Here is a 12,956-nt window from a genome sequence, read left to right as displayed (position 1 = left end):
GCCGCTGGCCACATGCAGGTATTTGAAATGGGACTAATCCAAATCAAGGTAAGTGTAAAACTACACACTGGATTTCCAAGATTTCAAATAAAAAATGTAAAATATCTTATTAATAATTTTATATTTATTACATGTTAAAACAATAATGTTTGGGATATAATAAAATATATTATTAAAATTAAACTCACCTGACCCTTTTTACTTTTTTTTTAACGTGACTACTACAACACTTTGAACTACAAATGAGGCCAGCACTACTCTAGGCCCTTCAGATCACCAACCCCACAGGACAGATTCCTGGTCACCCAATAACTGGATTTTTCTTTTCCCTTCTTTTCTTTTCTTTTTTATGGCTTTATTTATTTATTTGGAAGAGAGAGAATGAGTAGGGGGAGAAGCAGAGGGAGAAACAGATTCTCCGAGGAGCAGGGAGCCGGATCCCAGGACACTAGGATTATGACCCAATCGAAGGCAGACGCTTAACTGACTGAGCCACCCAGGTGCCCTGTGATTTTTTTTTTAAGGCTTCTCCCAGGAACGCCTGGGTGGCTCAGTTGGTTAAGCAGCTGCCTTCGGCTCAGGTCATGATCCCAGAGTCCTGGGATTGAGTCCCACATCGGGCTCCTTGCTCAGCAGGGAGCCTGCTTCTCCCTCTGCCTCTGCCTGTGCTCACTCTGACAAATAAATAAATAAAATCTTAAAAAAAAAAAAGGCTTCTCCTAGTAACCTGCCTCACATCAATTATCACTAACTATTAAATCACTCAACTCAGCATAGTAAGGCTCAGAACAGTGTTATAGTCCCAATCATTATCTTTTTCATCCCATCCATCCTTGTTACTGCTTCCACACAGGAGAAGCTCTGGTAAATCTGCTGTAGGGCAGCTGTGTGGACTAGGCCACACATCTTTTTTTTTTTTTTTTTTAAAGATTTTTATTTATTTATTTGACAGAGAGAGATCACAAGCAGGCAGAGAGTCAGGTAGAGAGAGGAGGAAGCAGGCTCCCTGCTGAGCAGAGAGCCCGATGCGGGGCTCGATCCCAGGACCCTGAGATCATGACCCGAGCCGAAGGCAGCGGCTTAACCCACTGAGCCACCCAGGCACCCCTAGGCCACACATCTTTAAGGCTGGCTTCTTCACAGTGGTTTCTCATGGCTTCTATAGCAGCTGTTTCTATCACCAAATACATACTCATGAAATTTATCAACAGATTTTAAAAAATATCTTTTCATCAATCCTGTTGAAAACCATCAAAAAGATATTTCATATAAGAATTACTAGAAGCACTTAAGAAGCCATGCAGGGAACTCATAAATATTTTCACCAAGGATGCCAACACAATTAAATGGTGAAAGAATGCTCCTTCCAAAAAATGGTATTAGGAAAATTGGTCATCTGTATGAAATGGGGGAAAAAAAAAAAAGAATCTGTAACTCTACCTCACAGAAACATAAATATTAATTTGAAATGGTTCAAAGACTTTTTTTTAAAAGATTTTATTTATTTATTTGACAGAGAGACAGGGAGAGAGGGAACACAAGCAGGAGAAGGGGCAGAGGGAGAGGGAGAAGCAGACTTCCTGCTGAGCAAGGAGCTCGATAGGAGCCTCTGTGAGGCTCGATCCCAGGACCCTGAGATCTCTGAGATCATGTGAGCCTCTGTGAGGCTCGATCCCAGGACCCTGAGATCATGACCGAAACCAAAGGCAGAGGCCTTCATTACCCTAGGGCTAGGCAACATTTCTTAAATATGACACTAAAAGCATATGCAATAAAAGAAAAAAGATAAAGTGGACTTGATCAAGATTAAGAACTTTTGTGTTTCAAAGGGCAATCAAAAAAGTAAAACCAGTCTACAGAAAGGATGAACATACCTGCAAATCATACAAGATAAGGGTATTATATATCTAGAATATAAAAAGAACTCGAGGGCACCTGAGTGGCTCAGTTGGTGGAGCCACCTGCCTTCGGCTCGGGTCATGATCCCAGGGTCCTGGGATTGAGCCCCGTATCGGGCTCCTTGTTCATCGAGGAGACGGTTTCTCTCTCCCTCTGCCTACCACTCCCCTTGCTTGTGCTCTCTCTGTCAAGTAAATGAATAAAATCTTTAAAAAGTAAAAATAAACAAAATAAAAGAACAAGAACTCGGGGCACGTGGGTGGCACACTTGCTTGAGCCAACAACTCTTGGTTTTAGCTTAGGTCATAATCTCAGTGTCACGGGATCGGGCCCCATTTTGAGCTCTACACTCGGTGCTTCCCTCTCTCCCCCTCCTGAGCTCATATGTGTGTGTACACACATGTGCTCTCTCTCAAATAAATACATCTTTAAAAATTGTTAAAAATAGGGGGCGCCAGGGTCACTCAGTGCTTAAAGTCTCTGCCTTCGGCTCAGGTCATGATCCCAGGATCGCGCCCCACATCGGGATCTCTGCTCGGCGGGGAGCCTGCTTCCTTCCCCCCTCTCTCTGCCTGCCTCTCTGCCTACTTGTGATCTTTTTCTGTCTCTCTGTCAAATAAATAAATAAAATCTTTTTAAAAATAAGTAAATAAATGTTAAAAATAAAAATAAAAAGAACTCTTACAACTTGACAATAAAAAGGCAAACCCAACTTAAAAAAGGAAAACGACTAGAAGAGATATTTTCCAAAGATGACCGGTAAATGACCAACAATCACATGAAAGGTGCTCAACCTCACTAGCTGTCTGGGAAATGAAAAATCAAAATCACAATGAGATACCACTTCACACCCAATAGGATGGGTATAATTTAAAAACAAACAAAACAAAACACACAATAACAAGTATTGGGGAACCTAAAGAAATCAGAACCTTGAATTTGCAGCACGACTGTTACACGGCCCAGCTGCTCGGCAGCTGGGCAGTTCCTAAGAAGGTTGAATTCAGACTTATCATAAAACCCAACAATTCTACTTCCAGGTATATACCCAAAAGAAATGAAAACGTATGTCCCCACGTAGTCTTGTGTGAAAATATTCATAGCAGCATTATTCATAATAGACAAAAAATGTGCACTGACTGATAAATGAATAAATAAAATGTGATATTATTAAGCAATAAAAAGAAATGCAGGGGCGCCTGGGTGGCTCAGTGGGTTAAAGCCTCTGCGTTTGGCTCAGGTCATGATCCCAGAGTCCTGGGATGGAGCCCCCAATTGGGCTCTCTGCTCAGCAGGGAGCCTGCTTCCCACCCATCCCCCGCTCTGTCTGCCTCTCTGCCTACTTGTGATCTCTCTGTCAAATAAATAAATAAAAATCTTAAAAAAAAATAGGAAATGCAGTACTGACATATGCTACCACATGGGTGACCCCTGAAAACATTATGCTAAATGAAAAATACCAGGCACCAAAGACTACGGTGTAGGATTCCATTTGACATGAACATGTCCAGATCAGGCAAATGTACAGAGAACAGAGTAAATCAGTGGTTTCTGAGGGCTGGTGGTAGGGAAAAGAGAAAAGGAAGGGGAATGGGATTAGCTGTTCGCATGTACCGAGCAACTTCAAAATGCTGGGTTTTTTTAAAGCAAAAAAGTGCACGCACACGCAAACACACACACACACACACACACACACACACACACAGGTATCTTATAATGTCCACTTTAGAAAGGATAGGCCTACAAGAAAAATTAGAGATACCTACGTTTGGATTTAGAAAATCTGTACACATGGTCTCCTTCACAATTGCCCCAGCCACATTATAGCAGAAAGCAGTATGTAGTTCTGTAAATTAATTTAAAGAACATGTTCTCATATAACATAAACAAGGTACCACCCTCAATGACTAGAATAAAAAAAATTTAGAAATGAAATTCCAACTTGTCATTTTATTTTTCACAAAGGATTACATATTCATTTTTCCCAACAAAGGACACCTAAATATTCTCACTATTCCAAATAGGATGAGCAAAAAAAAATGCCATTTAAAAACAAGCGGTTTTCCTTAAATATTATAATACTGAGATGATTTTACCATGCTTATCTACTGCCTATTGTATTTTTCATGTACATTGGCTCTACCACACAAGGGAGGAAACTCGAACCCTAGCAAAATGCACGCATCATCGGCCCCACACTGTCATGGCAACCGGAGTCCCGACTTCCTTCCAGCTGCTACTTCTTTTGAGCAGAGAAAAGGACAAATAAACTTCACATTTGGCAGAAAAAAGGCCTTTCCTTTATTACCAATGTAAATGGCAGCTAACACTAGTTTAAGAAATTAATTTATTCACTTCATCTTTAGCCAAAATATACTTTAAAAAATAAGTTCAAAATGAACTTCTAGAACATTCACATAAAGCCAAATTTTGTTTTCTTTCCCCCTATGTCCACCACCTAATCTAAAACTCCCTCCCTCCCTCCAACTCCCCATTCTTGATGGTAAATTGTCAGCCAGAGGAATAAGCAATCTGCCATTTCTGCATAAGGACAGAACTAATCAATATATACTTTCTCTCAAAATAGCTTATCCGAAAAGCCTTGCTGTAGCACTGGGGTAAAGTCTCACAACTAAGGAGAAAAAAAACCCGTAATGATTTCATGTGTTCTTCCCTAATGAAAAACTTCCAAACTTTGGGTAAATCAAACATGAATGGTAAGTGTCTGCTGTGGTAGGCCAACTTCTAAAACTGAGCCCCAGTGACCCTCACCCTACAGAATTCCCTGTTCCTCTGAATGTGGGTAGATGCTGTGAACAAGATACCACTCTTACCACGATATTATGCTACACAGCAAATGGGCAGGTATGCTGGGGTGGGCTTGACCTAATTACATGAGCCTTTTAAAAGGAGAGCGTTTTCTCTGGCTGGTCACAGAAGTCAGAGTCGTGCTGCAGCTGGCAGAGGAGAAAGCAAACAACCCTGCTGTGAACTGCCCATCAGGGTCACAGAGCAAGGAATTTCCAGCCACCTCTGGGAGTGAGCACAGTGCCCAAGCCAACAGCTAGAAGGACTAACAAGGACTTCAATGCAAGGAAATGAGTTCTGCCAGTGACCAGTCATCTTGGAAGAGTGCTCTGAGCCCCAACAGAGAACCGCAGTCTTGGCCAACAGCTTGATTTCCAGTCATGAGAATCCAGTCATGCTGTGCAGCCCTAATTTCTGACCTACAGAACTATGAGCTAATAAATGGGTATTGTTTTGGGCTGCTAAGTGTCTGGTAATTTGTTACACAGCAACAGAAAATGAATACAGCTGCCAAGTAAGTTCTAAGTAATAGAGCAGTTCATGTTAATTTCTCAGATTTTGGCCTCAACTGAGGTCCAGGTTTTTTTTTAGGTAGTTAAAATGGCCAGAGGAATTAAGAAGCTGGGTATTCAAGAATGGAAGCCAATTCTTTTTTGAGCATAGGCAGGTTAAAAAAAAAACAAAACAAAACAAAAAAAACCACGTATGCCCCAAATTCTAACAGAAATAATCATAATTCCAAGCTAGAACATTTAGACCTTATTTTCCAAGACTACATTTTTTTCTAGAATATGGAACACAGCCAACTAAAATTTGGTGACAAAGCAAACAGACCTGCCTCCCAACTTATTAACATTTTAGATAAGAAAGGAGTTAACTGGGCACCTGGGTGGCTCAGTGGGTTAAGCCGTTGCCTTCAGCTCAGGTCATGATCTCAGGGTCCTGGGATCAAGTCCCGCATCGGGCTCTCTGCTCAGCGGGGAGCCTGCTTCCCGCTCTCTCTCTCTCTGCCTGCCTCTCTGCCTACTTGTGATCTCTCTCTGTCAAATAAATAAATAAAATCTTAAAAAAAAAGAAAAGAAAAGAAAAGAAAGGAGTTAACTCTTTGATCACCTAACAACAGATATATGACAGAGCTACACACTTCTTAAGCCACCGGTACTGTGAATGTTTTAAAAAACCTTAGTGGGACCTGGGAGAAATATTACTACTGAAGTTGAAAAAGACTAACAGAAAAAATATAAGCCAGAGCTAAGAGGCGTGTAAGAAGACATCCACCGATCCCACACACGGTCAGAAGAGTGTCTACCACAACCCAGCAAAAGCTTCCCAGGAGCCCAGCACTGAGGGATGCACTCTAGCAAGGAGAGAAATGCAGGTCAACAGGGATACATGAACACAAGCAGTGCTTCCCAGGTATCGTCAGGGAGGGGGAGATGGCAGAAACACCTACATGCTGGGACTGACCAGGACAAAGCGCGAAGGGTCGGGGCAGCAGACAGGTGGAGGCCCAAGTCCCGGGGACATAAGGTGACCAGAAGCACAAAGGCCTAAAAGAGCCTTTGGAGTGCCATGGCTGGAGACAGGCAAGAGATTCTGCTGTCATCAACTCATGGAGGAATGACCCACAGCACCGTTCTAAGCAGGCTGGGCTCTATCCTTATAGCAAGCAGGAGCCACTGAAATGTAAGAGATATGTTTTCTGCCAAGAACATACGGAACTGGTATGTGGAATGGGTAGAAAGGATAAAAGCCAGAAGCAAGGAAACTGGTGCGGAGCCCAGAGAAGAGAGGATAAAGCCATGAACTCAGAACTTGGTAATTCAGTTGGTGGAGGTTGGTCTTTGCCTCCTAGATTTCTGGTAGTAAGATAGCACTACCATTAATTTGGATAGCAAACAGAGCCAGGAGGAAGAGAGGAAGGGTTTCCAGAGAAAATTTCCTTCTCTTTTAGTTCATCTCAGTTTGAGAGGCATTTGGGACACCCAGCAGTATAGGAATATAGTGGCTTGCTTGGTATATAGAATCTATAGCTAAAAAATATAAATTTGGGCTATAAATAGAAGTAGAGCTCATAAGCAAGCAGCTTATGGTAGCTACAGCCTTTTCCAAAGTACGTGAGAATGCCAAGGAGAAATGATGAGTGAAATGGCCCAGGGCAGGGGCGTCTGGTTGGCTCAGTGGTTAAAACCTCTGCCTTCGGCTCAGGTCATGATTTCAGGGTCCTGGGATCGAGTCCCGCATTGGACTCTCTGCTCAGCAGGGAGCCTGCCTCCTCCTCCTGTCTGTCTCTGCCTGCCTCTCTGCCTACTTGTGATCTGTCAAATAAATTAAAAAAAAAAAAAAAATCTTAAAAAAAAAAAAAAGAAAAAAGAAAGAAAGAAAGAAAGAAATGGCCCAGGGCAGAGCCTAGCGGAGCCAGAGTACAAGGTTATGAAGGCACCAGCTTAAAATCCGTAACAATGACCAAGACTATAATCACCAATATAGAGTCATATATTTTATGTACAGACTTTTTTTTTTTTTAAGATTTTATTTAGTTGTTTGACAGACAGAGATCACAAGTAGGCAGAGAGGCAGGCAGAGAGAGAAAGGGAAGCAGGCTCTCCGCTGAGCAGAGAGCCCGATGCGGGGCTCGATCCCAGGACCCTGAGACCATGACCCAAGCCGAAGGCAGAGGCTTAACCCACTGAGCCACCCAGGCGCCCCCATTTTATGTACAGATTTTAAAGAATATGCATATATTCTTTATACCTCTTACATGAGGTATAAAAACCTCATGTAAGCCTACCTTTTACATTAGGATGAGATATGCACTAAAAAAAGGAAAAAGAGAAAAAGAGCCAGCAAACCTAGGTAGGACCCATATGTGTTTCCACCGAAATACTGTTTGTAGGTGATCAAGTCAAAGGGGCGTAGGCTCCTTGGCTACAAAGGAAGGACTGTTTGTTGAGACCTGTGTGTTGACGAAACTTACTACGACCACTCACGGCTGCCTCGTGTTACTCAGGAAATAATGCAACACGTACCACTTTGGACAAGACTTCTGCAAACATCCACAACTTTTAAATCTGAAAGCAACTGTAATTATACAATTCAATAGGCACTAGCCAAATTAATTAAGAGAGTAAAATTTAAAATTCAGTTCTTAATCACTCTAGCCTCAGAAGCACTCAGCAGCCACACACGGCTGGTGGCTACGGTACTAGGCAGCGGAGACCCACAACATTCCCGTCACCACAGGAAGCTCTATTGGACAACACTGCTATAGGCGATATTCTAAAAGCATGAACTTCTTCCAGCATGTCATTGTTTTTAATAAATAAATAAGATCAACCAAAAGAGTCTGAAACATTTTTCTATGCAGCCCACTACTAGAAGTTTGAAAAATAAGCTATAAAATTATAAACAGGGCGTGTATATTCAATTTAAATTGGACAGATGATTCCAATATCTGAATACCCTTTGGCTCAGCACACCTCCTTCCTGGAATTCATCTTACTGATACACTCACAGTGACAAGGTCTGCAAACAGCAATATATCAGAACCCAAATGTGTAGCAAGAGAGGACTTATTATTAATAACACCTGGTAGATTACGACAGACATATACAATACAACTCTGCCAGAAAGAATGAGATGAATGAGATTAAGAAAAGTCCACCCACAATGGCATCTAACAGAATAAAGTACTTAGGAATAAATTTAACAAAATAATGCCAAAACTTGGGACACCTGGGTGGCTCAGTGGGTTAAAGCCTCTGCCTTCGGCTCAGGTCATGATCTCATGATCTCCGGGTCCTGGGATCGAGCCCCACATCAGGCTTCTGCTCAGCTAGGAAGCCTGCTTCCCCCTCTCTCTCTGCCTGCCTCTCTGCCTACTTGTGATCTCTGTCTGTCAAATAAATAAATAAAATCTTTAAAAAAAATAATATCAAAACTCATACAGTAAAAACTAAAAAACATTAAAAAGAATTTAAAGAAGACCTAAATAAACAGAAACGCATGCTAGCTTCATGGACTGGAGATTTAATACTGTTAAGATGACAATATGCCCCCAAATGATCTACACATTCAATTCAATCCATAGCAAAATAATAGCTGGCCTATTTGCAGAAATTGACAAGTCATTCCTAAAATTCATATGCAAATGAAAGGGCCCAGAATAGCCAAAACAATCTTGAAAAAGAGCAAAAATTGGAAGACTCATACTTCTTGATTTCAAAACGCACTACACAAAGGCACAGTAATCAAGACAATGTGGTATGGACAAAAGGTTGGACGCATATTAATTCTGTCCAATAGAGTATGACTTTTTGCTTTGATATTAAAAATCAATGAGTAAAGCAAAAGCTAATGAAATGTGTTAGCAGCATGCAGAACAAAATCTTTCAACTATATCTCTTGTTACACAGTACATTGTCATGTGAAGGTGTAAATTGGAAGAAATGTTGATTCTGTTTGTAACTGATATTGTGAAGCCTTTTATGAGCTTTAAAATAAAGTTCATCTTATGGTGTCATTTCTTAAAAAAAAAAAAAACAAAAAAAAAAAACGAGTTGACGGGAACTGAGAGTACAGAAATAAACCCTTAGCATATAGTCAACGGATTTTTCAGCAAGAGTAGTCTTTTCAACAAGGGCAGTGCCAACAAAGTGATGGGACAACTGAATATCCACATGGAAAGTACAGACTCCTAACTCACATCATACACACTAAAAAATAACTCATAACAGGTCAAAGACCTAGATGTTGAGATCTAACACTAAATAAATCTCCTAGAAAACATGCTCATCATCCACTGTCAGAAAAATGAAAATCAAAACCACAATGAGATACCACTTCACAATTACCAGGATAATAATCTCAAATCAGTAACAATCAAGTGCCGTGTGTGTTGTTATACTGTTGTAAGGTCCAGGGGCAACAATGACAAGAACAAAATACACAGAAAGGCAACAATGTTCTCTTGGGCCAGGTGAGTCCCAGGGAATGCTTAGAGAAAGGAGTCACAGTTGAGGCTCTCCTATAAGGAGTGACAAGTAGCAAGGGAAAAGACTTTCGGGCAGGGAACTGCATGAGAGAACACAGGTATGGCGGCAGGAAAGGGCTTGTTCAGCTTTGCTGACACATAACAGATAGATAATAGCATGTGATGGCAAGGATGTGCTGACATCAGAACCCTCGTACACTGCTAAGGAGAAAGGAAAATGGTGCAGCCATTTTGAAGACATTTGAAAAACTGGAGGCACTTTCTCAAAACGTTGGAAGAGAGTTACCGTATGACCCAGCAATTCCACAACCAGGTATATAACAATGAAGAGAAACTAAACATACATCAAAACAACAACTTGTATATAAATCGTCAGTGCATCACTACTCGTAACAGCCAAAAGGAACAACCATCCAAATGCCCGTTACCAGCAACAAAACAATCAAAAGGAATAAAGTACTTTCAGAGGCTACAACGATGATCTCTGAAAGCATTATGGTCGATCAGAGAAGCCGGTCGCTAGAGATTATGGTGAATGACTCCATTCTTACACAGTTCCCAGAACGGACAAAAGATCAACAGCTGCTTAAGGGGATGGGAGGAAATGGGAGGACGACTCACGTCTAAGAGTTCCTTTGCAGGGTGATGGAAATGTTCTAAAATTAAGTGGTTGGTGATGGTTGCAAAACTTTAAGTATACTGGGAAACCTTGAAATTGTACGCCTGAAATGGGTACATTTAGAGTAGGTGAATTCTCTCTCAAGAAAGGTGTTACACAGAAATAATGAGGCAGTGCTCTATGTACAGACAGGGAGGACGTGCCCTGCTAAACACAAGACGCCAAGCAGGTGTCTTATGCCGTGCGGACCTCCGGCTCTGCAGAGACAAGAAGGGTGTGCCTTGTGTTGCTATCTCTGGATGGAGCGACAAGAAACCAGCAGTGACGGCAGTGACGGCTCTATGCAGGGGGAGGAACTCAGTGACTGGTGGCCAGGGAAAGGAATGAACGTTTCCAAAATTCCTCATGCGCCTTCCATACTTTTCCAATTTGGTACCGCATACACGCCTACTTAACTTATAAAGACAGGAAAGGAAAATAAGGAAAGAGAAACAAGATGCTGGGAAAGTAGTTCACACCTATGACACCCATTCCCTGCAGTTCCGCTAAGGAGAACTTACTACAGAGCTCTAATATAGAACCAGAGGTTCAGCTAAAGGTCAAAGTCCAACTGCCATGCAGCTTTCTGATAGAAAGGCTGTGGTCAGGCTTCACTATTAGTTCTAGGACTTACAAATCCAGCGACAAGTTCTCGGGGCCTGGAAAGAAAGTCAGAGTGTGGTGAAAACTGAGAGAGATGATACATAAGTGGGCCGGGATGGTGACTGTGCATGTAGTGGCAGGCAGGGTATCAAAGTGAATCCTGCCCTCCCTCCCCACCGATGTGTGGTGACTGTGAACCTGTCTGTCTCTGCAGGGCTCCAGCTGTGGCTAAGAGGGATGCCCTGACATCTCCCCTAACACTGCTAGTGGGCCTCTGGCCCTCTGTTCACCTGTGACTGTCGTAATGCAAAGGCCGGCCTCAGCCCCACCCCTTAACCCCTGTGTTTCTACACCCGTGTGATCTCATAGTCATGATTAGTTAGAGATTTAGGAATGTTTCACCAGGATCTCTGTTGTTAACAATCACATATCCCTATAGACAAAAAAGGGGGCTATATTGTTGTTATAATCATCTTTGAAGAGAATGATGTCTAACATGAATTTTTAAAACTTAATGTGTAAACAAATTGCTTAATAAATCTTCTCCATTAACACATGACTTGGGCGCCTGGGTGGCTCAGTCAGTTAAGCATCCGCCCTCAGCTCAGGTCATGATCCCAGCGTCCTGGGATCAAACCCTGCATCCGGCTTCCTGCTCAATGGCAGCCCGCTTCTCCCTCTCCACCACTAGTGCACTCTCTCTCAAGTAAATAAATAAAACCTGAAAAACAAAAACAAAAAAACATGACTCATTCTAACTGGGTCTTTTTTGACAAGTACAAAGGTAAGAGCTTGTGAGCTAGGGTTCCACACAATGAGCTTTACACATCAAAACTGTTCCCACATTGGGGCGCCTGGGTGGCTCAGTGGGTTAAGCTGCTGCCTTCGGCTCAGGTCATGATCCCAGGTCCTGGGTTCAAGCCCCACATCGGGCTTTCTGCTCAGCAGGGAGCCTGCTTCCTCCTCTCTCTCTGCCTGCCTCTCTGCCTACTTGTGATTTCTCTCTGTCAAATAAATAAATAAAATCTTTAAAAAAAAAAAAAAACTGTTCCCATATTAAAAACGATATCCCCCAGAGGGGAGACAATTCACAATTGCTGGCACAGAATTTTGATCACCTGAAGATTTATTGGTCTTCTCCAATACATTCCGTCTCTCTGGAACTTTAGTTTCATTCATCCATATTGTTAAATTTTAAATAAACAGCTTTATTTCTGAAGGCAGTTGTTTCAATTAGCCCTACTACCAACCTCACTGTAGGAATTGTGTATATTGTTCTTTGAAGATGTTAAAGCACATGCATATTATTCTTGTAGGAGTGGCCATTCTCAGAGACTGGTGGTTACCTGAAGAAGCCATCAGAAAAACATTTTCCAAGGAAATGAGACATTCTGCAAGCACCAAATCCAATCCCAGCGGGAGAGGCTCCAGAATAAAGTGGGAGTAGGTTAGGATTCCAACTACGTGGACAGGCTCTCGGAAGAGGTAAGACCAGAAGAAGTGAAGCAAGCACCCAGGATTGGCCAGTGAGGTGGACGTGGGATACCGTGTCGAACTTCTTCAGGTTGGTGTGGATGGGGAAGTCCTCCTTAGGAATTCATGGCCTCGCGCTTCCCAGCATGCGGAGTTAGCACCGGAGTTTATCATCATACCTGCCCCGTCCTGGAAACCTCCCAAGCCAAGTAATCTAGAGTGCTTCTGGGTCGCTGCCGTTTTAGGGCTCCCAGAGGAAGTAAAAACAAATCCTCTTGGGAGAAGTGTACCCTCAGTCCGGGCTCCCGGGTTTCTCAGTGACTAAGACTGTGGAAATGTAACAGTTTTTTTTTTGTTGTTTTTTCAAATCATCACGGAAACAAGGAAACAACACCCTGCGAGCAAGCCAAAAGAAATAATCAACAAAAACAGATTTCAGATACTAGTATTGTGGAATACAGAATATAAAATAAGGATGTCCTCAATGTCGATAGAAATACAGGAAATAAAGCATGAGCAGAA

General features: G+C 42.2%; 1 protein-coding gene across 12 annotated transcripts in view; it reads right to left on the bottom strand.

Annotated features, from left to right (window-relative positions):
- Positions 1 to 12,956, bottom strand: part of SRPK2 (SRSF protein kinase 2) — a 254,374-nt gene that overhangs the window by 83,233 nt on the left and 158,185 nt on the right. The gene's annotated exons all lie outside the window — the stretch shown is intronic.

The sequence above is a fragment of the Lutra lutra genome, chromosome 11 (genome assembly GCF_902655055.1).
Source record: "Lutra lutra chromosome 11, mLutLut1.2, whole genome shotgun sequence".
In the NCBI taxonomy this organism is placed as follows: Eukaryota; Metazoa; Chordata; class Mammalia; order Carnivora; family Mustelidae; genus Lutra; species Lutra lutra.
This window is presented reverse-complemented; position numbering and strand designations above follow the sequence as displayed.